This window comes from Antechinus flavipes, chromosome X (assembly GCF_016432865.1).
Source record: "Antechinus flavipes isolate AdamAnt ecotype Samford, QLD, Australia chromosome X, AdamAnt_v2, whole genome shotgun sequence".
NCBI lineage: Eukaryota > Metazoa > Chordata > Mammalia > Dasyuromorphia > Dasyuridae > Antechinus > Antechinus flavipes.
Window position 1 is genome coordinate 43,774,335 of NC_067404.1, and position 26,150 is coordinate 43,800,484.

At 48.7% G+C, this 26,150-nt stretch overlaps 1 protein-coding gene and 1 long non-coding RNA gene across 8 annotated transcripts in view; one reads left to right on the forward strand and one right to left on the reverse strand.

Moving 5' to 3' along the window:
* Positions 1-5,086: 5,086 nt before the first annotated feature.
* LOC127542855 (uncharacterized) lies at positions 5,087-9,359 on the reverse strand. The gene is made up of 2 exons (XR_007948826.1): positions 9,077-9,359; positions 5,087-5,368 (listed from the first exon to the last, which is right to left on the reverse strand). It is a non-coding gene; the product is annotated as an uncharacterized LOC127542855 (long non-coding RNA).
* Positions 6,604-26,150, forward strand: part of MBNL3 (muscleblind like splicing regulator 3) — a 164,800-nt gene continuing 145,253 nt past the window's right edge. Inside the window, exon 1 of one of the 7 annotated variants that reach the window (XM_051968709.1) lies at positions 6,604-6,798. The gene's annotated coding sequence lies outside the window, so the exon portion shown is untranslated. Of the gene's footprint in view, positions 6,799-7,682; positions 7,701-9,732; positions 9,829-23,657; positions 23,690-26,150 lie in introns of those variants that run through there. The other 6 variants (XM_051968710.1, XM_051968707.1, XM_051968711.1 and 3 more) reach the window with 6 other exon arrangements.

Below are 26,150 nucleotides of genomic sequence, written 5' to 3' on the forward strand. Positions count from 1 at the left end.
ATTAATGAGAAGGCGGTTGGTGATGTGGGAGAGATTAGGACTGGATGCATAGATGTGGGAGTAATTTAAATAGTAATGTTAACTGAATCTATAGAAGTAGTTGAAGTAAAAGAGAGAGAGAGAGAGAGAGAGAGAGAGAGAGAGAGAGAGAGAGAGAGAGAGAGAGAGAGAGAGAGAGAGAAACGAGAGAAAGAGAGAAGAAGTGAAAGATGGAAGATGGTCCAATAAAAGATACAGAGAAAGACAGGTGAGCTAGGAGAAAGGGAATCACAAGGACATTAAAATAGAAAGAAAAGAGTGGGAAAGGGAAGAAGGATGCTCGCTAACAAACTCAAAAGTTGCAGAGAGCCAAGTGGGATAAGAAGTGAGAAAAGGTCACAAGAATTAGAATTTGAAATCATCAGTAACCTGGGAAAGAGCAATTTCCACAGCATGGGTAGCCTTAGGAACCAAATTATAAAGTAAGTGAATAGAAGCTGAGAATGTAGAAGCAGTGAGTGTAGGTGAGTTTTTCTGGGAGCTTTTGTTGTAAAAAGGGAATTGAATAGTAGATTAATGGGGGAGGAGGGGTCGCGGAGGGGAGGATTTTTTTTTAAGTGTGGGAGAGACTTGGGCATGTCTGTAGGCAGCAGGGAAAGGATCAATAGATAGGTAGAGATGGGGGATGAAAGAGAGAGAGAAGGGTTGATTGAAGTGTCAAGCTTCTAGGAGGGGCAGAAGGGAGTGGGATCAAGGACACAAGTAAAAGAATTAACCTCAGCAAGAAGGGTCATCTCTTCCTCAGAGACTGAAACAAAGTTGGGGAAAATGGAGGCTGATGCACAGCATGTTTTAGGGGGAGAGTAGGAAACAAAAGAGAGTTAGTGATAGATGGCTTCAATTTTCTCAGTAAAATAGGAAGTGAGGCCCTGTTCTGGGAAGTAAGGTAGAGAGGGCAGGTAGCACAGAGTGCTCCAGAAGAGAAAAGGTTAGAAATCTCAGTGCTGGGGAAAGTGAAAGAGTAAAGGGATGGCCTATCCAGGAGAGCTTTGCAGCCTCTGCTATGTGCAGAGTGGGCCCGGTTAAGGTGAGATCCCAGGAATTGTAACAAGGTCAGCAAATTGTTGCTACTTTCTACAGACTGTAGCAGCAAAAAAAGGTCAACCTTGAGGGTAAGTCGGAGGCTTGGCTTGGCTGGGCGTGACTGGTTATAAGACAGTGAGGCAAGAGCTCATAGCCGCAGAAGTCCAGGAGAGAAGTCCGGCTTGTGGAAGCAGGTAAAGATTGGGGGGGGAAGGGGGGGAGAGATGTGAAGTCAGAACAGGGATGAAGGGGGACGGGGAAGGGTAAAGTGACTGACTGGAGCATGGGGGGGGGGAATCAAGAATAAGCTTCAGAGGAATGAGGCAGGGGCAAAGATGGAAGGATAAGAGATTATGAGCAGGAAGGGGCATTGCACCCTTGAAATGCACTTGTGTGATGGGAGAGTTTAAGGTATGGCCACAGGAAGGGGGAAGCAAAGTTAAGAACAGAAGGGACTGATCAGGGGACACCCCAAGATGTTGGAGGGGCTATCAACATGCATGTGGAGCCTCCAAATATTAGGACAGGGGATGGGGTGCAGAGGAAGCCTGAGGCTTTTTGTTCAGTGAAAAACTTCATTCGCAATTATTTCCAGTAATATTTGCTGTTTGGGGGAACCTGTGCCTTTTTTTTGGAAACATTAGATATCATTATTCCAAAAAGGTTGAAGATTTTGTTGCTTGTAGTTTTCCCTTATTAGGATTTGAACTGAACTCTCTGAGAAGCTAGGTGAATGACCCAGAGGCCCATAGATGCCTGGGATAAGAATAATAAGAACTCCTATTTCCCTAGTGTTTTCAAAATTGCAGATCACTTGACTGAGATTGTCCAGCTATATAACCACTCTGGGACATAGGGACTATTATTATCCCCATTTTACAGATGAGGGAGCTCAGGTAAAGTAACTTGAGCAGGCTGCTATAAGCGGATGGAGAAAGTCTCAAGGAGGATGAGATTGTGGCGTGATGGCAGCAGAAGGGCAGTTTGGAAAGGGTAGCAAGAGGCATGGAGGAGTCATACTCCTACAGGGTGGCCCAATGTGTTGAAAAAAGGAACACCCTGTGTTCTCAGAGAAGGTTTCTAGGGATTTGGTGTCTTCACGGGAGATTCTGTTAGCAAAGAACATGCCAAAAGAAGGAGACGGAGAGAATGAAGATAAAAGAGAATTTATTAACAATAACAAGGACGATAGTCGTAAATGTCTTTAGGGAGATTGGGCCAGTGATTTATTGATATAGGAAATTCTTTCCATGAAAGCAGATTGGCAACTATTTAGGAAACTTCTAGTCTTAGAAATTGCCAGAGGACACTGGGAAGTTCAATGATTTGCCCAGTATATATATCAGTGGTAGGTCCCCCTGACTCTGAGACCGACCATCTCTTTATCCACTATGCCACACTGCCTCTGACCTCTCTATAAATCACAAATCAGGGGACGCAACATGCTTCAGAGTCTGCAAGGAGCATTATATACATTCCGTCACAGGAAGCTATAGAGCGATGCTGTGAGGACTCTGTGGAAGGAGAGGGCCAAGGAGGGAGATAGGTAGGTTGGGAGATCTAAGAGAGAGAGAGGAACAAGAGCAGGTTTTGCCCTTAGCGGAGGATGATCTGGAATTTGAAGAACAGTAGTTGGGAGTTTGGGGGAAGTCCCTGTTGATGTGGGCCCCTCACTTTTCAGGATTTGGGGATGACAAACACCTGTAGTAACCTGTAGTCAGTAGCAGTGTTCTACCTTAAGTACTGCAGATAGTGGAAGGCAAAACATTGAGGTCTAATTTCTCATCCCCAAATGCCCAGCAAAAACACATTCTGAAGGTAGTCTGCTCAAAGAGTGGGTACTCGGTTCCCAGATGGGCCTGATGTCTTGGACGCTGATCTTGGGTGGGGTGGCACGGGGAAGCGGTTATGGAGGCTCAGTGCCTAGAGCCTGTGGCGAAGGCCCTCGATGGACTTCAGGGCAGGTGACTGGATTGGGTGAAATCTTGCGATGGAGATTCCAGGAGAATGATGAACTCACTTTCCATTCCTAAATCTCCCTCTGTTGGAAATCTCCAACCACACCTACCCCATCCCTTGAACCCCAACTCAAACATCTCTCGCTCTGATCTTCTCTCTGGTCTCTCCCCACTCTGAGGAGTACACTTCTTTGCGGCTCTGTTTACACACCCAACAGATTCTATTTTCAAATGGTAGCTACTCTTATTTGCACACACACGCACACACACACACACACACACACACACACACACACACACACACCATATTTCCCTTACCAGCTTGTAATCTCCTAAAACAGAAAAAAAAGAGTTCTGGTTCTCAAGCCAGAGGACCCAGATTCTAGGACTTACTTCACCTGTAACCTTGGATGGGGTCCAAATCACTTCTCTCTAGGTCTCAATTTTCTTCTCTGTAAAATGAGGGAGGTGAATTCAATGATCTCTGAGGCCCTTTCCAGCTCTAAAGCTATGATCCTTTGGCTGTATCCAGTTTTTCTGTGCACTGTCAGCTCAAAGCTTAGGGCCATGTTTGTTGAGTGAATGAACAAATGGAGCACTTTTCTACCTATGCCAGAGGCTCCCTTTGACATTTGACAAAAGTGATCAGATTACCTCACCTTGTTATTGGAGAAACAAAGGCTGCCTCCTTCCACAAAGGCTCAAGATTGCTTTGGGAAGTAGCATTTATGTTATTGTTCTGAGTCCTTTTTAATATTTTTTTTTGCTCTGGACACAAAGAATTGTTTAATGTCAAAGCTAGGAGAACCTTTAGAGATAATCTAGCTCGACTTCTCATTTTATGTAGGAAGAAGCAGACTGGCCCTGTTCAAAGTATTTATTCTTTGAAAGATTATTGATTGCATGAGCTACTCCTCTTCCTGGAAAGGGGACAGGCGATTTTTGATAGAGTGTGATGGGAGTTCCAAAACTTCCCCAATTGACTACCCACTATTCTTTTCTATTCTATTCCCATTTTATTTCTTTATGTTGCCGAGGCAGTGGGGGTTAAGTGACTCGCCTAGGATCACACAACTAGGAAGCCTTAAGTATCTGAGGATGTATTTGAACTCGGGTCCTCCTGACTCCAGGGCCGGCGCTGTAGACAACACACTATTATATGAGAATATTTCACTTTTCACCTATCCAGAAACTTGAAACACACAGCCACATTTGTTTGGTTGTAAACTACAGTGCTCCTTTTGTTACCAAACCATTGCATAACTTAGAGAATTCCTTCCTGCACCAGTCAAAGTTAATTATATTTATTGGAACAACATTCTACAGAAGTTACCACATTTCCAATCTGATTCTCAATCTTCCATTTTTATGATTGAAATTCCAGCCTTCCACTGATGAGAGAGCTCATCATTGCAGAGACTCCTTTCCCCGGTGCCAACTGCATTTCCTCCCTGCCTTCTCACAGTATGTGATTTCTTTGCCATATCCTTCTGGTAAATCCCCAGGACAGGTTCCACCCAAGGCACCTTTGCCCAGGTCTTTAACCTTCCAATGCCACCACTCCATCACTTGCTCGAGTAGAATGTAAGTGCTTGAAGGCGGGGAATGCTTTTATGCTTGGTTTTTGTTTTGGGGGGGGGGGCTTCCTGGGCCTCAGTTTCCTCCAGTGTAAGAGAAGGAGGTTGGATCAGATTAGTCCAATCCCATTTTTTTTTTAAATGAAGAAACTGAGACCTAGAGAAAGAGACTTATACGAGGTCCTAAATCTAGAAATGGCAGGGACCTCAGAGGCCATCTAATGCAACTTTCTTATTTTACACTGGAGGAAACTGAGGCTCAGGCAGGTGAGGTGGCTTGCCCAAAGCCGGACAAAAAAAGCAACCGTATGATGTGGGATTTGAATGGGGGCGGGGAGGGGGGTTTGACTCCAGACCTAGCTCTGCTCTTTCCACTGTACCGTGGTATCTCTAATCAGAGTAGTAATAGAGCGATGGAGGTGGTGGTGGTAAAACAGCACTCGCTCCCCATGTTGTCGTGAAGATCAAATGCAATAATGTATGCAAAGCTTTTCGCAAAACAGAGATGTTTAATTATCAGCTCCAGTGGGGCCGTAATCTCACTGATCCGAGTGTTCCTTTCTATCAGTGCTGATCACAACTGCTCCACGCCAGTTCATCTTATCAGACCTCTGCGTGTGTCTCTTTCCGCTGTTGTGAATGCCCCCTGGCTCAGCTCCATTCTGCCTCTCCCTTCTGTTTGGTCCTCTTCACTCTCACTCTGTGACTCTGGGTCTCCTTTTCTGACCACTCACCTCACCTTCATGATGGTTTGGGCCGTCCCGGTTGCTACTGGGGAAACAAACATGGGGAAATGGGGGGAAAAAGCCATTGGAAAGGTGCTTGAGAGCATCTTCCCAGCCTCGGGACTCCTCAACCGGTGGCCGGGGTGCCCGAGCAGCATTAACTGTTTGACAGAAAGGCTCTTCCGGGGTGAGGGGGAGAGGGGGGGAAGAAACTTGGAGCTCGAGTCTTATGGTGATCACTGCCCAAAAAGGAGCGAGCACAGAGCGTTTCTCCATCATAAAACGGCAGGAAAACTGTACCAAAAAGACTGCGTTTGTCTTAGCACCCCAAGCCCATTGCAGGGAGAGAGGAGAGGCTGTGTGTGTGTGTGTGTGTGTGTGTGAGAGAGAGAGAGAGAGAGAGAGAGAGAGAGAGAGAGAGAGTGTGAGTGTGAGTGTGTGTGTGTGTGTGTGTGTGTGTGTGCCATTCTACCAGAACCGAGGCTAATTACCTGATGGGGCTTCCCCCCAGAACCTTTGTCACTTCTTACACGGGTGGCAAAGGGAAGGAGCGAACTCCTATTGTTCTTGCAAACTACCGAGCGCTTTGTACGTCTGCGAGGCTGGTCCTTCATTTTAACTCTCTGCCCCACTCCCATCCTCAGTTTTGCCGTTATTCTGGCTTATCCAAAAGTCTGAAGTAGGAGCCATCCCCACCATTGTTCTGCAGCCTGCCTTCCCCCCGAGAAAATAGCAGGACCCCTATTCCCTGGGCCTATTAGGAAATTATTAGCGGTCTATTGTCCCCGGGCGGGAGGCTAACTTAGCAACCCGGGCTGCTGGGTGGCCGGCGGATTACCTATCCGTGACCTTGTTTTCATGATGCAGAGAGTCTGCCTTCATCCAGTTTCTAATAATAATCATTTAAAAAAGAACTAGCCTCAGGGTTACATGCGTTTCAGGAAGAAATGCGTCTGCGTTTCTGGGTACCCGTGTATATGCAATGAACGTGTGTGTGTGTGATTTGCACGCGTGGTCCACACGCACACGTATCTGACTCCCACCGGAGAAGGCTTGCACACACACCGTCGTGGAGAGCGAAGAGGTAGGAAAAAGCAGTGCAAAGCAAAGTTAGGCTTGGTATAAAGAGTTCTTTGTTGGATCTCGGCGATAACAGTTCCTCATTTGTTAGGTCCTCGTGTAGAAAGTTATATAATTCAGCCTTGCCTTTTTTTCCTTCGGAGCCGACTGCGGTTTCTGGATCGCCAAAATGACTTCCCCTGTGTGCTAGGGATTGGACTGTGAGAACTTTGCGGGTCAGCGGGCGAGGTGAGGGGTGAGGGTGTCGGCCGGGGCCGAGGGCAAGGGGCGGCGAGGTCGGAGTCTCACGAGGAGGAGGCGGATATCGGGCTCGCCTTTCTTTTTTCTTTGCTTCCAGGAGCCCGAAACTTCGGAGTCCTAGGTGGTTTGTGCTCCAGTTTTCTCCATCTAGGGGAGGTGAGAGATACTGCTCTGTCATATCGTCTCGGAGAGATTCTTTCTGTGATACTCTGCCGTGGGAGGGAGTGGAAGGCAGCCTCTGGCCGGTGCTCCAGCCCTGCCGGTAATGACCCGCCGCCGGGGTAGTTCCGCTAACAAAACAGGTATCGAGTTCTCGCCCCAGATGAGTTTGGGCTTCTGTCTCGGGCTGGCCGCGGCACAGATGAAAAGTAGCGCCGGCCATTCGGGAATCGGGCTCCGAGCCGTAACCGCTCGAGTTTGGCGGAGGCTCGCGTGCCCGGCTGCTCGGTCCTGGGACGGTAGGCTTTCGGGAGCGGAGAGAGGCTCGCTCGGCGTCCCCCTCCGCCCCCCCCCCTCCGGTGGGAAAAGCGAGAGGGAGAAGGGCTGGCGAAATAAAATTCAAAGCGTGGAGGCGGCCAAGGGTTAATGTACATGAATTTCTCTAAGACCGCTACTGCGGTTCCCGAATATATTTGCTTCTGAGCCAGCCCGAGATTTTTTAAAATAAAAAGAATAAGAATAATGAGAATAATGAGAATAACCTATGGGGCTACTTGCTGGTATTAGTCATGACTGCTATTTCTGCAGACGGTAGCTGAGCTTTCTCTTCTGTTTTATTGCTCTAAACGGCGACAGACCTCTAACTGCATGGATATAAAGTTGGGAGTTTTTTAAAAAATATAATATTGCACGTCTTTGGGTTTCTCTTTTCCTCTGGAAAATGTTGGGGAGCTCATTTCAGGGCTAACCGCCCCGGCTCCACTTAATACAAAAGTACTTTGCAACGCTCAGCCTCTCCCCCCTCCTCCTCCTCTTAGCCCCCGCCCCCCTAGCCCTTATCAGAGGGGAAAATGGTTTGGGTATTCACAGAGAGGCAGAGGATGGGGGCGAGCTGACTTGTGAGTATGTGGTCTCTTCTCGTCTCCTCTCTATTTTCTAATCTATAGCTTTCTTTCCATTGTATTTTTGGTCTCTTCTATTGTTTTATCTATCTTCTATTCTACCTCTTAGATGACTGCGATATATTTTAGATGAATATTAGCCCGCGGACAGGTTGGTTTGGGGCTCTTTCTCTCCCTCTCTCCCTCTCTCCCGTAACATTACATTTGTTATTTTTTATTGTATTAAAACTTTTTGGTTTTTAGGAAGTGTCGTTTGCTGCATGAACTCGGCTTTTTTTTATATATATAAGTTCAAATAGGAGGTTGAAAAAAAAAAATTTTTTTTGAAGGCTGCAGCTTCCCAAGGAAGTGGCTTTATTCCTCGGGGAATAGACTCAGCGAGTGCCGGAGCAGCCCCGGCGAGGCTACACCGTGTGCTTTTTGCTTATTTTTAAATAGTCTCACACCCCAGTGAAATCGACACGATCTTCGGGGCTTTGATTCCGACGCACCGGCGCGGTGCACAAAGCCCCGAGAATCGTCGGAAGATGGGGACGTGTGCGTTAAGAAAGATAGTGCGGCGGCGAGAAGGAAACGTATCCATATGCCAGGTGTGAGAGCCAGAGTGAATTCTTTAGCCCCGCTTTGAAATCCTAAAAGAAAGAGGATAGAGACAGAGAGAGAGAGAACGCGAAGCGAGAGCGAGACAGAGCGAGGGAGAAAGAAAGAGACAGCCCGCGAATGCCCCCAACTCGGCTGGGACTCGCCTAATTTAGGGTCAGAGCGAGGTGCTGCGAGCAAGGTGAGCTGTGCCTGGGCTGGTGCAGCTCTAGCGCCCGGACCTCCCTCCCTCCCTCCGGAGCTGCCCGGCGGGAGGACGGGCGGCCAGGCGGGCGCTGCCGGCTGGCATGCGGTGCCGCTGCGGGAGACGGCGTCCCTACTTTGGGGGCTGCGCACCTTCCTCGTGGCTGTCCCCCAGGTCTTGCACCGGCTCGAGGGAGGTCCTTTTAAAGACGGCGAATTTCTCGAGTGCATTTAATAATTGATCGGCAGTGGCCCTCGGAGGTGAAAGCCGGGGGAAAGCGGCGGCTTCTGGTGCACTCCCCCTCCCCCCCGCAACTCCCTCGCCGGTTGGTTCGGGCAGAGCCAAACCGCCCTAGCCGGGCTGGGCCGGGTCGAGTCGGGCCGGGCTGGGCTGTGCCGGCGGCTCGGGGCTGCGCCGATCGCCGAGCCACCACCTCCCCCTATCGGTGTCGAGCCCCCCGGGTCCCGGCGGCGTGCAGAGGGGAGCGCCCCTGGGTGTGGGTCTGTGTGAGCGTGTGAGTGTGTTTTTCCTTCCTTTCCCGTGCAGTGCAGCGGTGCATTTGTTTGTGTTAATTGGTTTGTTGACTCACCTTAGAGTATTGATAGATGCATTTAGCTAGAGAGGAGTGAGGCTTTTGCCTGGGTTGCTATGGCAGCAGCCAGCCCGAGCTCCAACCATGTACGACATAGATCTTGGAAGCTATTAGGTGCACTCGGGCTGGACTGAACCAAGTCGGCCCGGGTGGGGGGGGGGGGAGTGACAGTGAGGAGGGGGCGAGCTCTGCGGAGTCGGGGGCCCCTGGCGGGGCGCAGCGGCCCGCCCCGGAATCCGGGAGCCCGCCGCGATCCGGGGGGCCGCGAGCCCCGGGCTGCTGTGTTGCCAGGGCGGGCGCGGCGGCGCGCGGCGGCGGCGGCGGCGGAGCCCTGGAGGCGCGGGCGGCGCGCGGCGGAGGCGCGGAGGCGCGCGGCGGCGGCGGCGGCGGCGGGCGCGGGGCTCGCTCTCGTCTTGACATTTTATCCCCCAGAGCTGCATACTTGGAGCTGGCTTGCACGTCCCAGTCATGAAGTTCTGGAGGTGGGGCGGGCTTTAATTTGCTTATATTTAATGATTTCCGAAGCCGGGCTTTAAAATGGCGGCATCCGTCCTGCACCCCTACTAAAGCCTCCCCTAGCACTTGGGCGACTTTGCTTAGTGCTGCTTTTGCTTCTGCAGCTAACATATGGCATGTGCTGCTGCTGCTGCTGCTGCTGCTGCTCCTGCTGCTGCTGCTGCTGCAGCTGAGAGCTGGGCCCCGTAGTAGCCGATCCAGCCGCCGCTGCTACTCCAGACCATCAGCGGAAGGTAAGCCGCAATCGGACTTTTCTTTTGGGGAGCAAAGTTCTTAAGGAGGCGCCCCCCCAAGCCGCCCCTGGGACGGAGGGAGTTCCCACAAAACCAGAACAGTCAGAGCAATCCAAACTATGATATTAATATTAATAATAGTCATGCCCTCTTTGCGAGCAAGAGAGAGGTGCCTTTTGGCGAGGTGAGATTTTTGACGGCTCTTTACATTTTGTTTTCGTGTTCCCTCTTTTTTTTTTTTTTCTTTTTGCCAAAACGCCTGGAAGGGGGCTTAGTGCGTGGCGTTGCGGGAGAAAATCATTTGCGCAACTAAAGATCTTTTTGAAAAATATTTTTCTCCCCCTCCCCAAATTTTTTTTGGGGGAAACGCAGTGCTGTAAATTGTAAGCGGCTCCCTCACCAACGCTCTTCCTCTGCGCTCCGGCTCAGCAAACCCGGCAAGGTCCCCCCCCCCCTTCTCTTTCTTTTTCTCCTTTCTTTTTCTTCTCCTTCTCTCCTCCTCCTCCTCCTCTTCTTCCTCCTCCTTCTCTCTCTCTTTCTCCTCCTTGTCCTTCTTCTTCTTCTTCTTCTTCTTCCTCTTCTTCTTCTTCTTCCTCTTCCTCTTCTTCCTCTTCTTCTTCCTCTTCCTCCTCCTCCTCCTCCTCCTCCTCCTCCTTCCCCCCTCTCCTCCTCCTCCTCTTCCTCTTCCTCTTCCTCTTCCTCTTTTTCTTCTTCTTCCTTTTAAATATTATTGGGACCTGGAAAGAATAATGACGCTTTTAGATTCTAAGGGATGTTCCGAAAGTGATTTTGGGGAGGGGGGAGTTTTTCCATTCTTGAGCCTTCACTTAAACAAAAACAAAAACAAAACAACTGCAGCAAATGAGTAGTGAAAGTTTGGTTTGTGGATTGATTGCGTCTCTCAAGAAGGCGGGGGGGGGGGGATGGGGGGGTGGCGAACCCACTGTGGGGATCTGGGGCTCCTGCGTCTGTCTTAGGGGACACGTCTTGGTGTCCTTTGCGTGGCATTCATTCTCGTCTGCCTTTTATTAGGGAAGTGCTTCTTTGTGGGTGAACTTTCCCTTCGATTTGTGGATCCGGGACTCGCAGCAGCTTACATGCATAGCTCCACAGCCGACAGGACGACAATCAGAGTCAAAACATTTCCCTTCCTTTCGTTTCGAAAAGGTTGCTCATTTTGGTCTATGCGCTGACTCTGCCCCCGGCCCCAGCCCGCGCCCCGACTCTAGCCCCGGCCCCAGTCCGCGCCCTGTCTCTGCCCCCAGCCCCGACTCTGCCCCCGGCCCCAGCCCGCGCCCTGACTCTGTCCCCAGCCCGCTCCCCGACTCTGCCCCCAGCCGCAGCCCGCGCCCCGCACCCCCGACTTTCAGAAACAATCCTGAAGACTTAGGAGAGGGACAGTTGGTTGTTTTACAAATGCTGGCGATGAACGCCGGGCTCTGGGCAGTGGCTTATTTGAGCTAAAATCGCTCCCTTCTCGAGGTCTGAGCCCGTGTACTGGCTGATTCGACCTCTCCATTTTTTTGTTAAAAAACAAAACAAACAAAACAGAAATGAACACCCCCCATTTTCAGTTTTCTCCCCCCCCCCGCGACATCCCCCCTCCTTCCCCAGACGGTCTTTTTTTTTATTTTTTTATTTTTGCCTGGGATGGGAGCTGGCTTTTCTGCTCCCATCTCTGACTACTCTCCTCTCTTCCCAAGCAGTAGAAAGTACTTGACAGACTCCCATGGCACAATAGTTACCAAGAGAGTGAGAGGGGTGAAGAGAGGGAGCCAAAAGATTTTTCTGTACATCTCCCAGGGCATGCGCACTTATTCGGCTTTGCCACCGCACTGTAGTCTGCCTAGAAACAAAGAAGCAGAGCCCAGTTAAAGTGCTGTTTACTATGGACTGTTTTGCTCTTGTCATTGGTAATTGAGCCAAATAGCCGGAGGGCTTTTTCTCTTCCCGCAGGAGAGGCTAAAGGCCGCGGGGCCGGGAGGTGGGCAGCGGGCGGGCGCTCCCGAGGCAGGGGCCAGCCCGGCCAGGTGGCAACTTCTCCCCCCCCCCTTTTTTTTTTGCCCAGGCACACACTTTGCTCCCAGTTCTCCATAGGTTCTGCCTTCTCATAGGTTTCCTTGCTGAATCATTGCAGCCCTCTCTGCGCATCAGAGCTCTTAAATTACAGCCACGGGTGTCAGATTTGACACATGCCGCAATAGTGCTCAGCCAGCACAACCTGGCACAACCAGCTAATGGGAGACACGCGGGGGGGGGGGGGGGAGGGGGGACGGGGGGGGAGAAGCACGGCCCGCTCCCGTTCGCTCCTCTCCGACTTAGCAAAAAGAGGGGACGTGAGCCCTCCCAATGGCAGCGGGAGCCGGGCAAGTTGGTTGTTAGGACGCTCTTTGGAAGGAGAGAATCAAGGAGGCCGGAGGGGTCCTGGTGGCAGCCCGGTCCCCCTTCACTTCTGCCGGGTCCCCGAAGCGCTTCGGAAATCGGGCCTTTGCGTCGCGAGGTGTGTCCTCTCTAGGAATTTCCGAAGCTGCAGTGTATACGGGAATGGGAGCTGGGGGGAGGGGGGGGGGCCCTTTTTAGAGGGAGGGCTGTCCGAATGGATGCCGAAGGGCGCGACTCGCGGGCTCGCCGCAGACCCGGCGGCCGGAACGGGGGAGACTGGTCTCCCCTCCCCGCCCTCCCCGCGGCCCCGGGTTCGAGCAGAAAGTCCCCCGGGGATCCGGACGAGAACTTGCCACGAAACCGGCTCTGTTTCACTTCATTGTCTGGATTCCGTTGGACTTGTAATTCATCCCGGTGACCAGTAGGCTCGTGCTACCCGGCCTGCCGCTCGCTAGGAAAAAGTCAGCAGAGCATCTCAGGGAAAGGCTGGGTGCCCGGGGAGCTCCGGCCGGGCCTCCGCCCGCCGCCCGGCAGCCACCCTTTCCGCGGCCCGCGGCGCCGGCCGCTGCCCCCAGGTGCTGGTTTTCCCAGGTAGTCCGCCGGGCGCAGATCGCGTCGGCGTTCCGGGCCAGCCTGGCAGCCGGGACAGTCACGGAGCGAGGCGGTGGGCTTGATTCCCCCTTTCGCGTTGGGAAGAAATGGTGGGATAGGATTAGGAACGTGGGGATTTGGGGCATATCAGGCTAGAATAAATCACCGTCCGTGTCGGACGTGGAACCCGATCCTGTAATTAGAGTGAGGTAATAGTCTCTGGCTTGTTAAAACTATCGAATGTCAGCCGGGGCTCGGAGTCTCCGCAGCCCTGCCTCAGTTGGGGTGTTGGGATACCTGCGGCAACGTTGGCAAGTTCTTTTTTTTTTTTTTAAACTAACAGAACAGATGGATTTAGCTCTCTCTTCTCCTTCCCACCCCCACCCAACCCCTCTCGAACCTACTGTTACTAGTCTGTTACTCTTTAAGGCAGAGAAGGGAAAAAAAAAAACCCCAAATCAGACGTTTCTGGCCGTTTTGTGGAGGAGGTCGTTGTTTGTCATAAGTAGAATATGGCTGTGGCTTGTTGAAAAAGAAAGGGAGAAAACTGCCTCCCGCAGCTACGGCGGGGCAGGGACTATTTTCTAAGGAAATAAAATATACTGTTTGATGGGGGAAGGGGAAGTCATTTTATCCGCAGTTGGAAAAAAAAAATCGTGCCCGCTGAGGATGCCATTAGGTATGTGGCAGGGTGCGCTTTTAGAGAGCCCGAGGCGGCACTCCTCCTCTTCCTAAAATGGCTAGGACACCGGCCAGAGATCCCAGTGCCCCCGTGTGAACCAGAGCCGCCGAGCTGGGGGATTAGCGAGGTATCAATTACTTTATCAGGTGTTAATGACTTTGCCTAAAGAAAAGTTCTTTTCAGGTCATTCCAGCCTACCAGTAAAGAGCTCCAATAAATCTGCCACTTAGTCCTGCTTGGTATTAAATTGATGACTGTGGTCTTAAAAAAAAAAAAACTGATGAGGAACAATCATACGATCAAGAAAGAAACTGTAATCATTTTTATTGTAAAGAGATGGAGCAGGCTCAGAAAGGTCAGGGTTGACTCCCAGCCAGCTGAATAGGACAGCTGAATTGACTCAGTCCTCTAAAAGATTCTAGATTAGTGCCCTGGTCCCTTTACCTTTCTTTTTTCTTTTTCTTTTTCTTTTTTCTTTTTTTTTCCCAAAAGAGCTGAGGGGAGAAAGGATTTTCTGTCGATTCTTAGGCATGTTTGAGGAAACTGAGGCATAAGGAGGAATCCTGTATTCCCAAGCCAGGCAATTAACCTGTCAAATACTGAATCCTTCCAGACTCGAGAGGGATAGTGATGAGTAGTAGTAATAATAATAATAATAACTATAGTGATAATGATGATGAGGACCATCACCATCCTAATTCTAGAAGAATCCTGTATATTTATAGGCTGCTTTTCTTCCAGTATGTTTATCTCATTGATCCTCATGGATGAGGACTCCAGAAGCCCCCCCCCTCCCCCCGCCCCTTCTGCTTTAAATGAACATTACAGGAGATGTAGAGTTGATTAACATTGCTTGTTAAAATGTTATGGCCATTCCCAGGAAGCGCTTCTATCAGCTGTTAAATTGGGGGGGGGGAGAGGAGGGGAGGGTAGAAGCTCCAGGAGATAAGACTCCTGATTTTAGCTAGCTGCTTTGTGGGACGCCTCCCTAAAGTCAACCTACCCGTACCTAGGCATTGCAAGGCTATCCCAAAACCCAGTGCTAGTGCCCCAGCCAGTGAGGTCAGAAGCTGAGCGGGCAGGTTTGAGGGGGAGCCCACAGGCTAGTTGCTACAGCAGCACTCTGCAAGCCCCGAAAACGCACTGATTTCCTTCTCTTTCTCCACTCCTAACATTCAGTCACTCAAGCAGGTTCAGCTCCCCCCATCAACTTTCCTCATGATCCAAGAGTGAGTACACTTTAGGAACAGAGAAGGGGGGAGCATCACCTGCCTTTTAGGGGGGCCAAAGAAACTGAATCACAAAAGAGAGTGTGGGCTGAAACTGCAAGGGAATCCAAAGCTGAATTCCAGCCTCTCCCCCCCCTCCCACTGCAAGGAGAAATTACAACTGGTTAACTCCCCCCTCCCGTGTTTCCACCGTAGATTGTAATCTCAACTGGTGCCCCTCCTACTCCCATCGAAGACGGTACTTCCAACTGACGCCCCCCCCTTCCCACTGCAGACAAGAATCTCAACTGGTGCCCCTCCTACTCTCTCTGCAGACATGAACCCTAGCTGGTACCACTCCCACTGCAGACACAAACCCTAGCTACCTCCCGCCCCCCCCCACACTGCAGACATGAATCTCCGCTCATGACCCCCCACTCCTTTGATAGACACAAACCTCATTTGGTACCCCCCCCATTCCTACTGCGGATGGGAACTTGGCTCCTCGTGTGCCCCTCTACTCTCACCATTCCCAGGAATTCTACCTCGTGCGCACAGCCCACTCCCACTGAAGACACAGATCTCGGCTGCTGCCCCCCAACTCCTTCTGTAGGCAGGGACCCTATTTTGTATTCCCCTACTCTCACCATAGACATTCTGATGCCTCCCTCAGCATACAGAAACCCCATCTGATTCCCCTGCCCACTGCAGGCAAGAATCTTAATTGGCAGCCCTCCATCTCTTCCCGCAGAAGAAAGCCCATCAGAGACCCCCACATGCCCAATACTTAGAGTATCCTCAGCTGGCACCCCTTCTGCTCTCACCCCAAAGCGGGATACTCATCTGCCCCCTCCCCACTCCCACTAATACCATCTGCTCCCCCCTCCAACTGAAGACAGATTCCACCTGCTGCCCCCCCCCCCCACAGTAGACGAGCACCTGATTTCATACCCCCCTTACTCTCACTAGGACCAGAACCCTGGCCGGTGCCTTTCAACTCCCATTGGTCCCCCCACCCACTTTCAAAATAAGAACCCATTTAGTATCCCTACTCTCACTGGGCACAGGAAGCCTAGCTGATGCTCCCCATTCCCACCGGGGACATAAATCCCAGTTGTCACTCCCCACGCTCACTCTAGACTCTGAACCCCATTTTGTAATCTTCTCTCACTGGAGACAGAAACCTGACTACTGCCCCCCCCCCGTCTTCCACTGCAGACAGGAATCTCAGTTAACCCATCAGGTGTACCCCCGCTCCCACTGCAGACACAAAGTCCATCTAGTTTCCCCTCCACTCCTACTGCAGGCAGAGATGCTAGCTGGTGCCCCCCCCTTCCCACTGCAGTCAGTGTTTCCAAATGTTGCCCTTCCTCATGCTCCCATGCAGACAGGAATCTCACTGATAACCCCCCTCCCTGTTATAGATAGAAACATAGCTAATGCCCCCCTCATATTCCACAAAGAGGAACCAAAGCGGCCCCCCCCCACACGTTGCAGACTGGAATAACAATAATAATGATGATCAGTCGAATTCATATAGTGCCCTACAGTTTGCAAAATGCTTTCCTTATGCTACCGCATTGACTCCCCCAGCCGGTGTCCCCCCCCCCATTCCCCCCTGCAGAGCAGGTACCACCCTGAGGAATGGCGTGAGTCTCGTGCATGTCCCGGGCAATCCTTCTTTGCTCCCAGGGCTTCCTTTTGGCCAGCCCCGCAAAGGAAATGGCTTTCTCCACCCAAGTGAGCCACACTCTGCGTTCTCCTCTCCTATGGAGTTGAAAAAGTAATTGTCCCAGGTGAAAATTAAAAGACCCTGGGACCTGTCTCCTTTCCAGGGAAACACTGATTGCCTATTTAGAGGGTGAATTTGCATGGGTTTTTTATTTCCTGAGATACTGGGATGAATGGCTGCTCTTTTTACGGCACCCAGAAAAGCCAAGTCCAAATGGTGGCCCAGATGAAAGCCACCACAATTCTCTTTTGTGCCCAGATAACCGTACCCCTTCGGGCAGAGCTTCACCTCCTCTCCTTATGTCAATGGAAGCCGGCCAAACTGGGGCAGGCCTGAGGAGGAAGCAGGCAGCTTGCAGGGGAAGAAAGAAGAAGAAGGGGGGGGGGAGGCTTGCTCAGGAGAGATGGGTAAGGAAAGAGAAAGCTAGGGCAGGCAATTTTCATTTCACCTTTCCTTGTGCCGCAAGAGCCCCAGTGCCTAGCGCAGTGCCTCTCGTCCAACGGGGACTTAGGAAGACTAGAATTTAACCGAATTCTTTCTTCCTCCCCTTCCCAAAATAAAATAAAACATCAGAAAAAGAGAAGGTAATTTTAGCCTGGGCCTGTATCCTGTAGTATGATTCTGCATTTATTTGCTTTACTAATTGAGGAAATTAATTTGTCATGTAGTGTTAAGGTTACTCTTGGCCCTTACACGGGACTTTCTATTGAAGGCAGAAGCCCATACTTTTTTGTGGATTGTTTTTATTTTCAATCGTCCGTCTGGAGTATTTGATTATTTTTTTTTCCAGAACAGACTTTTGAACAAAACACAGAGCCGGATGCGCTCCTTGTACCAAATCCCTCCTTCCCTAGCCCAGGAAGGGAAATTTCAGCGAACAGCAGGGGCCCCAGTGCCCACTCTCCAGGGCTCCAGGCAAACCCATTGGCCTCCAGGCTTGGGACTTCTCCGAGCTTGGCTATTTTTAGAGAGTCAGACAGAAGCCCCCGTGGGTTTGTTTTCCTGGGTGATTGATTGACGCAAATAAATGAAACCTCCCCGCTTGGGTCAGTCAGCAAACATCTCTTTGGGGCAACCTGAGCTAAGTGGAGAAGGGCCATCTTCAGTGAAAACTGGCCCGGCTTTACAAGCCCTCCCCTACTTTCTGTCCAAGGGCTCCCAGATCCATAAAATTGGGGGTGAATGTGCCCTTTTAATCAGATCTGTCGATGAAAGGCTTGCAGGGAACTGCACCCTGCAGACATAAGCCGTGTCAATAAGAAGTCTGTTCAGCCCCTGCACCCTGGCTGGGCAGTGGCCCGTGATTGGCAGACTCCCGAAGGGAGGGCCCGCCTGGCTGGAGAACGTCCTGGGATTTTGGCGGCACTTCTGACTGACTGATGGACTGACTGGTTCTCCAACACCCTCTTTGTCCCCCTTTTCGCTTGGGGGGTAGGGGAGGGGTGGTGGCAGCTACTTTCAGCCATCTATCACAGAGGGGCAAAAAGGAGGTTTCCTTCCTGACGGGGGGATACTCCCGGGCGAAAGCTGCTTTTCTTAAGGCCTTCAAAGTTGACAGACCCGAAGTATATAATGAGGGATTTGGAGTTTCTCAGTGGGAGAGGAAGGCACAGACCCCAAATCCATGTGTGTGCAGTGTGCTCACTTGGAAAAAGAAAACCAAGGCATGAGATCTATGGGGCTCTTTGCAAGGCAGCCAGCCTGCTCAGGAGCACACTTGAGAGGGGCCCACCTCATCCCGAGGGCAGGAGCCAGCCTCAAACCCACCAGCCAAACCCACCAGGCCCTGGGCCAGCTAGTTCTCCGGGAGAAATATTTTCCTGCCCGATGTGCCTTTATCAGTTTCTGATCGAGCTCGTGGAAAGGGTGGGTCTCCGCAACTGCTTCTCCCCAGTCAAAATCATAGCCACGTTTTGAAGCAACTCAAACTGAGCTATTCTAGGGCATCATTTCCGGGGGAGGGGGGGGGCGTGCCCTAGTTAAGTGTCTCTAGCAAAGGTTAAATAAATACTTTTTCTCAAGGTTATGCTGATTTTCCATAGGCGAGCCTGGAGTGGACAATGGTCCCTCTTATTCTTTACCCCTCAAAATTCCAAAGAAACCAGCTTCCCATTTTCAGTCATTAAGCAAAGAGAGCAACAGGCCCAGCAATCCTGACCCACTGGTGGTGACAAGCAATGACAGGAAATGCTGGTTACGCTGGTCCCCTTCATAACTTGGGGAGGCTGCAGCTGGTTAATTTGTTTTTACTTCCTGTTTGGGGACAGTTTGGGTCAAAAGTAGCAGTATGCTTTGGAGTGTGTGTGTGTGTGTGTGTGTGTGTGTGTGTGTGTGTGTGTGTACTCTTTCCCTCTATAAAGATATTTGGCTTTATTCTGTAAGGCCACAATAAATCTGTCACCGGGCCCCGGGTTTTGTATATTTTATAGACTGGATCATGTGGTTTGAGTTTAATTTAGCAGGCAGCATGCTTTTCTTCGTGGTTTGGCCCTGACGCACGTTGCTTTGGGGTGTTAGATACCACCCGGGCATTTCTGGGGGACACAGAAACTAAGAGTATCTATTTACACAAAAGCAGCTGCTGAGGAGGGCATTTCCTACCAGTTAATGACTGGTTCAAAGGGCCATTAGGCCAAATCCAGGCAGGAGAGGAACATTCAGTAAATATCAGGAAATGCCCCGGCGTTGATCGATTGTTTCTTTTCTAGACAGGGTTGGGCAGAGCGCAAAGCTACCTTCATCGCCTTTGTTATCCTCACGTGGAGAGGGGCGTCCAAAGCAGAGGCTCTATGCTCATGCTCGTGGTTAGGGTGATGGGTGGGCATTGCCTTGTCAGAGAACTGATCTCTCTGTTGAGCTTCCCTGACCCACTGGCCCACCCCAGAGAGAGCGGAGCTCCATTCTGTTCGATTCCACCCCGGTTTACAGTGATTCACCAAGTTGATATTTCATGCCATCATGACCGACGGAGGATGGCATTTCCTTTGACTTAATGCCCCAGTGGAAGGAACCTGTGCGCCCACGGCGAAGTGGAGAGGCCTTAACCCCGCCAAACATTAACTGCCCAACCCGGAGGTCAATAATGCAATCTCGAAGGCTTTGAAAGTATCCGTAATGACCTTCAGGGTGGGCAGTTAATGTTTGGCAAGGAGTTTTTCTGATTGATTTCGGGGACAGGGAATTGCCCAAATGGAAGAGTACCTTGAAGTGGAGGGAAATATCATTTTCAAGGTTAGTTTAACAGGGGAGCTTCAATGGGCCCAATTTAATCCTCACTGGATCAGCAGCAACAGCATCTGGATATTATTGATGAAGGGACTGATGCTAATGATAAATGTTTGGCATGGCCTTAAAGTTCTGGAGACTTTACCGTCACAAACAAAACCTTCCTTAGCATCATCCTGGCCCCCCAAAAGATCGAAAAGTGACGAGGCAGCCCCACGTTGGAGCTCACATTTAATAATAACTCACATTTCAGTTGTGCTTTAAGGTTAGCAAAGCATTCACATCCGTCATCTCATTTTGACTTTCCTGACACTTCTGGGAGGTGGGTACTATGATTGACAGCCCCATTTTACAGATGAGGAAACTGAGGCACAGGGAGGTGAAGTGGCTTTCCCAGAGTCACAGTAAAAAAGCATCTGAACTGGGATTTGAACCCAAAGTTTCCTGCCTCCAAGTCCAATACTTTATCTATTATCTCCTGCTGTCTCTCTTTAGGGGAAGAAGCCCCAAAAGAAGACTCAGAAAGGCTCTAAGTAGTTCAGTCTCCTAGGGCAACTCACTAAAGCCCCATTTCCTCTATTGTAAAATGAGGAGGAACAGACTAGCTCAATCCCAGCTCTGGAAGTTTGAGAGCCTGGAAACAGGTTGACTTTGACTCTCAGTGATGTGGAGATATGGGTGGTTGTGGAGAGAGGGGGTCCAAACCCAGGAAGCCTCTTTTTCCTTTCAAATTCAGCTGGGGGGGATGGTAAATGGTTATAGAGGTAAAGACTTCTTTCTGTTCCTCAGTCTTTCGTGGTCTCATAATAAGGGCAGATGGGTAACTCCCTCCAGTCTATTGTTAACAGAGATTGAAGTTCTCCCGATTGATTATTGATAAAAAGAGCACATCAGGCTCGGTTTGGCTCGATAGTTTAATCTCCCTTGAAAATGAAATTGCTTTCCTCGCTTCCTTTTGGTGGGCAGGGGGCGGAGGTGGGAGGGAGCGGATGCTTGGCTGGGGCCTCTAAAATGAGGGCAATCACTGAAGGCTGAGACCTGGATTTCTTCATAGTTTTGAATGCCCTGTCACGTGCACAACAAACCAAATATTAGATTTCATTGTGGGCTTGGCAAATGTCACTCTGTGCTCTTTTAATATTTAGGAAGGTTTGTCCTTCTGCCCAAGCTCTCAGCAAAGGTCTTTAAGAAGTTCCAGTGTCCACTCTGGGTGCTGCTGTTGATAGCTGATTGGGGAGTAGATGAATGAATAGATGAATGGTTGATTGGAACCACATGCTTTGGTTGTAGAGATGCATTTATCAGCAAAACTTATTCGATAATTGGCAGTAAGCATAGTTGCTTTTAAGTCTTAGTTTTTAATTTAAAAAATATATAGGCTCGAGGCAGCTAGGTGAAAGTCAGGAGGACCTGAGTTCAAACGTGACCTCAGACACTAGCTTTGTGAGCCTGGGCAAGGCACTTAACCCTGTTGCCTCAAAAAAAAAGCTGCTTAAATTTCTCTTCTGATTATAAATATATAGAGATTTGAATGTAATAAATAAATGTAATAGAAATATATTTTTATATAGCATAGAAATCATATCTCTATATGTCTCTATCTAGATCTTTCTGTAGGCTCTCATATTTTGAGCTGGAAGGGACCTCCAAGGCCATCTAATACAACCCCTTTGTTTTTAAAGAGAAGGAAATTCAATTCGTGGGAAGGGAAGTGCCTTGGCCAAAGTCACACATAACATCTTAGTCCTAGAGCTGGAAAGGCCTTCAGGGAACATCTAATCTGACCCCCTCCTTCGGTCAGGGAGGAAACTCAAACCCAGAGAGACTGAAATGACTGTTCACACAAGGTCACACAGGTGACCCAGAAGCTGAGCTGGGATTCAAACCAAAATGCCCCCTCTCCAAATTCAGAACTCTTTCTATTGCACTGCAGTGATAGCCACACCTCTCACACATTCTGACCACTTGAGGCTGGACTCATCAGACTCAGTAAATATGGTGAACTGCAGACCATTTTGGAAAACAAGGCCCACAAGGCTTATCTCCTGACCTCCTCCGGAGGCCTTGGGGTCCAGTGGTCAGTGGACCGGATTTCCAGTCAGAGGACATTTAGTCAGATTTCCACCGCTACTTTCTACCCGGTGAGCCAATTTCTCTGGGTCTCAGTTTCATCCTCCATAAAACGAGGAGGGAGGTTGGACCCCGAGATGACCTCCAAGGTCCCCTTTTCAGCTCCAAACCTGTGATCTTAATGAGAAACTTCCATTTTCTTTCAAACGATATGCTAAAGTCCTTTAAAAAAATAGATTGATTGAGTAGATTAAACATGCTTCCCAAATCTTGTTTACATTATTCAATTGCATAGCAAGCCCTTTCTTTATAACTTGTGCAGAAGGAAATTTCAGGGCAGTTCAGGGTCAGTTATCAGAGACTGAATTGGTAGAGTCCAGAATAATGAGGTTTGACAGCACTCTATATACAACGCTCAGTCCTGCCTTAACGGTGTTAGGCAGTTTGGGCTTGGGTATAATTTGCAAATAGAAGCCAAGGACCGGTGGGGGCTGGGGACTTAAGCTCGAGTGCTGGCTTTACCTCTCGGTGCCTCAGTTTCCCTCCTTAAAGGCAAAGAGAAGGTTTCATCTAAGTGTACCGTGAGACTTAATAGCAAGAGTGCTTTGGGATCACGAAAGGAGAGGATAAGTGAAAAAAAGAATATTGTTCAAGCCTGAGAACCAGAAAATGAAACGAGATAGGAACAGAGGTCAAAGCAGGAAGTCTGTTTTCTAAATTATAAAACTTAGGGGAGTCACGTGGGTGGTAAATTAAGCTGGATGGAGAAGACCTTAGCTAGCAATATAAATATTGAAAAGTAATCGCTTAATTTAGGGATAAAGTTGCAGGGGGTAGGTGGGAAGACTAGTCTGGACTCATGGTTTCATCGGTGTAAATCATTCCTGTTGTGAAAATTCTCTCCTCTGATATAGATCTGGAATTTTGAGAATTGCCTGGAGCATCCAGAGTTTCAATGATTTGGGCAGAGTCCCACAGCCAGTATATTAGAGAGGCTGACTTGCATTCAACTCTTCTTGGCTCTAAGGCTGTTCCCCAATCCAGTCCACGTTGAGGCCTCTTGAGATAATATTGTGTTAGCTTTAAGAACAAAAATGAAGGGGAGTTTCCGGACCAAGAGTTCCTCACAGTAATGAATTTATAGGTCTGGATCCCCCAAAAGGGGAAAAAAAGTTAAGAGAATTTCCATTTTTTAAAATGTTTACTATGGAAACACAACTAGATAATACAGATAAAAGGGGGGGGCGGTGTTAATTCAGAAATAGACTATTATGGCATTTTCACACATCTCAAATTTCCCCATGCCCTCGCATGAAGTGGGGACTTAATAAAAATGTTTTTTTATTGGGGTGTGGGAACTATGGTGAGTGGCATTTTTTTTGCTGCAGTGAGGGAAAACAGAAATATAGATCACCTTGTGCTGCTGAAGGCTTCTGGGTGATGGGATGGTGAGAGAGCTTGGAGACACAGAAATAAAGAAAAAAAGCCTAATCCTGTACTCTTCCAGGTCATTGTATACATGGTTTCGGGGATCATCCCCAGGAGGAGATCAAAAGTACCCTAGACATCTAGAGCCAATTTCATGAATATTTCTTTGATTTAAAAATAAATAAATCCGATTGGGAGTGGCCCTGTGAGAGGGCTTCTCTCATATCCCTGGCCTGATCCTGAGGAGCTTAGAATTATGTTGGCTTCTTGTCTCTGCAGAGTCATAGCTCAGCACTCCTTTTGCTAGTAGACACTTCAGACTTCAAACTGTAGTCATTGCTCTTCAGATGAAATGTAATCTCAGCTGCAGTGAGTCAGTCACTCATTTCTGGGAATGTAAATGTGTTCTGTGAGCCATCTCTATTAGGGATTGGGGGAAAAACACCCTTAATTGATAAACATTAATAAAATGAGCACTTCCCAATTTGTGTTATGTTTCAGTGTCATCGACTCTTGCATTAGACCATCAGCTGAAATTGAATGGTGGGTATATGCTTATATTTTTTTAAATGAAATGTTCAGAATTTTGGTAGATGAAATGACTCTGCTCGTGCTACATGACCACAAACTCCACACACACACACACGTGTGTGTGTGTGTGTGTGTGTGTGTGTTGTGTGTGTGTGTGTATTCATTTATCCACTCAAAACATTTGACTTCAAATATCTGGAAAGTGATAGCTGCGACTATGTATCCACCTCCATCGTCTCTAGTGCTATTACCCCTATTCCATGCGGAATATGGAGTAGATGGAAAAAGCTGTGGGCGGTTTTAGCGTGAATGCCTGTGATTTTCAGCAGCAAGCATGAAGTCGGGTGTGTGTTTTAGGCAAACAGAATTAGTCATTGTTTGGGGGTATCTGTTCTTTTCCTCCTTTCCCCCCCTTCTTTCAGCCTTCTGCATTTTTCATTATAGAATACTTGACAAGTTCAGGAGATATAGGCAAACGCCGGTGTGGGAAGGGTGATTCTAGCTCGTTCAAACCAGGGCCGATGTTTCCCCCGGCCTATGCCCTCTCTGAGTAAGCATGGCTGAGATTTACAGGTCCTGTGTAACATATCCTGCCTATGACACGGCTATCTATTGAAAGGGGCCTTAGGATTGGAGGCTTTCACTAGGTGTTTATGCTCTGTTGATCGTGTCTACCAGGTTATGTGAAAGATGGCCTTTGGGGAAAAAAAAAAAAGAAAAAGTAAATTTCCAACCAGAAAGACAAGTGGGTTTCTTCTCTGACTCATAGACGGTCACCTCAGAGTGATGGGGATCTCTTTGTATAGAGCAAGGTAAGAAAGCCAGATTTCCCAGAATTCCTGGAAAGTAGATTGGAAGGGCAAGTTCAGCGAGTAACGAGTGATGCATTTAGAGAGCAGGCATCTGACATGTTCACCTACCCATGGTACTTTCCACATAGTAAAACAGTAAATCATCAAGTCCCACCTTTCTGATGCCTCTGTGGTCAAAAGCTTAATCTGTTTGTTTGCTGGGTTGTACCAGCAGCCAGCACAAGGGGTTTTTAAAACCATGTGGGATACATGAGGCATAGGACTGACCTTGAAATTTCTTTATTTAATCTGGCAGTCCCAGCCACTGCGACAGGCCTGCCTCTGCAGCTTTCCAGTGGAAGGCGAGCCAGCATTTGGAAACACCTTCAGCTCCAGGAATATATTATACATTTAACTTGTTCTAAATATCTGTCAGGTGGGAGTCCACAGACAAGAGGAAATATTTCATTCCTTTTTCTTCTGCAGAAAAAGTGGTCTATATCGTATATTTATATATAGCATTTTTATATTTGCTAAACTTTCTTTTGGTTTCCAACTGTTTTTTGTATACTCTGCATCTTCAAATTGTGTGCCTGCCAAGCTAGTTTTTCCCCTAGAGATTTTAATTCATGGGAGTCTCTGGAGCTGATCTGTGCCCACTCTTGGCTACCTTCAATAATTAGAGACTCTCTGACTTGGAAGGGATTTCGGGGGGCACCTAGTCTAATCCTCCCCTAAAGCATTCATGCCTGTTATAGCATCCTTAAAAGTGGTCATCCAGCCTTTGCTGGCATATCTTTAGTGACAGGGAACTTACTACATACCAAGATGGCCCATCCATTTGCAAATGACTCAGCTCCTTAAGATTTTTTTCTTTCTGTTGCCCTGGAATCATCCTCCTTGCAATTTTCCACCCATTGGTTCTAGTTCTGCCTTATAGGACCATAAAGAACAGTTTCCATCCTCCTTCACATGATAGCCCTTCAAAGTCCTGAAGATAGCCATCGTGTCCTCCCCAACTTTTCTCTTTCCAATAAACATTGTTAGTTCTTCAGCAGATACTCATGTAACATGCACTCGAAGCTCTTCATCATCCTGGTTGCTTTCACCCGACACATGCCCTATCTTGTCTGCCATGGTCCTTCTCAAGATCTTGTTTCACCTTACACAGGACATGATATTCTAGTTATGATCTGACTAGATCAGATTCCATGGAGGGTGGAGAGGGGAAAAGACTGATGTTCACTATATCTTTTGTTTTTTAAACTATTTAAACTATTAAACTTTTGTAACGCAATCAAAAATCACATTTATTTGTTTGCTAACAAACCATGCTGTTTATTCTTATTGAACTTTTAATCCACTATCGCTCCCAGAGTTTTTCCGCCAAGTGAACAGCCATTTTGTTTAGCTGCCATTTAGGGAAACTGCCATGTTTCTTTCTTTCATCCATTTGATTGTTTGAAACCCAGCAAAGGGTTCTTATTTGTTCTTATTCAATTTCATCTTATTAGCTTTGGTTTATTCTAGCCCACCGATATCTTTTGGGGACCTGATTCTGTTACACATTTTACTTCTTGTCACCTGCAGATCGAACAAACAGGCTTGCAGTTTATTGATTAAAAATACTAGAGGTGTCAGGACCAAGGACAGAACCCAATTGTGTAAGTGGTACTTGTATA